Source organism: Microtus ochrogaster, unplaced genomic scaffold (genome assembly GCF_000317375.1).
Source record: "Microtus ochrogaster isolate Prairie Vole_2 unplaced genomic scaffold, MicOch1.0 UNK43, whole genome shotgun sequence".
Classification (NCBI taxonomy): domain Eukaryota; kingdom Metazoa; phylum Chordata; class Mammalia; order Rodentia; family Cricetidae; genus Microtus; species Microtus ochrogaster.
In genome coordinates, this window is record NW_004949141.1 from 262,848 (window position 1) to 264,418 (window position 1,571).

The window sequence follows — 1,571 nt, forward strand, 5'->3', positions numbered from 1 at the left end:
CCCTGAGAGTAGAATTGTGCCCTGGGCTGAAGAGATGTAATTTAGTGGTGATGGTGATAGTAAAGGACTCATACTGCAGCAAGTCACCATTTCCCCAGTACCCAGACAACCCCAGAGGCCAGCAGCATCTGTGGATCCTGGGATCTCTTGAGATTTAAAGCAGGACCTGGACACCTGACTCATCCCTCTGTCTTTCCTCCAACTCTGTCAATTTTCATGGAGATTAAAAAGACCTGTCTTTGTAATGACCCTTTCATTCTTTGCTTCATTCTTAAATGTAACAGCTATTTCTTTCAGGGTCTCCTCCACAAGCTGAACTGATGCTGAGGAATGAGGGTCTCTAGTAGTTACTGTTTGTCTCTTTCCACACTGCTTCCAGGAGTAGCCTGGCCAAGCCTCTAGGCTCTGATTCACCTAACATTTAACACGTGTTCACACTCTCCTGTCACATTTTACTATAAATTGAATCTTGTTCTGGGCTTTCTGGTTACAAGTCTGAAGTCAGTGCTGATTGCTACTGCATGCACACGACATTGGTGATCATCACAGTGAGACCCAGATGGAGAAGCAGGACAAATGCACATCTGCCTAAGCCTGAGTGTAAACTCTGTCCTGTGATAGTGGGATTCCATGAACAGGACTGGTGCCATCATAATTTTAAATCTCCACAAACAAAAAGGTGAATGGAAGTATCTTCTTTCGTTTGTGTTCTAACTGGAATAAAAAGTGGAGATATTTGTCAACTGTTGTGATATAGAATAAAAACATAAAACGAGAGGTAAAATATTTTATCCCTCCCATAGATGTATTTGCTTATATGAGTCCATAAGTCTCCAGAGAGAAGCATTCTCTTGAGTGTTCTTCCTACAACTAGATCAAAGTGGAATAACAGTCCATTCATATTTTATAACTATTGGTAAATTATCTTTCATTTGAAGAAAATAAAATTCATTGTATATTTTTAAAAGCTATGAATTTGTATATTGTAAGTTTACTATATAATGACACTATAGTAACATATATCATATGACAATAACATACACTTTTATAATTGACATATTGGTGTCACAAGGTGCTCAACTATGTTCATATCAGCTTTGTTTGTCATAGCCAGAACCTGGAAGCAACCTAAATGTCCCTTAACTGAAGAATGGATAAGGAAAATATGGTACATTTACACAATGGAGTACTATGCAGCAGAAAAAAATGACATCTTGAAGTTTGCAGGAAAATGGATAAGCTAGAAAACATTATTTTGAGTGAGGTGACCCAGACACAGAAAGAGAATTATTGCATGTACCCTCTTGTATGTGGTTTTTAAACATAAAGCAAAGAAAAACAGCCTACAAATGACAATCCCAGAGAACTTATACAACAATGGGGACACCGAGAGACTTACATAAATCTAATCTACATGGGAAGTAAGTAGAAAGTAGAAAAAGACAAGATTTTCTGAGTTAATTGGGAGTATGGGGATCTTGGGGGAGGATAGAAGGGGAAAGGACAAGGCTGGAAGAGGATCAGAGAAAAATGTGGAGCCTAATAAAATTAAATAAAAAAGGAAGAAATAA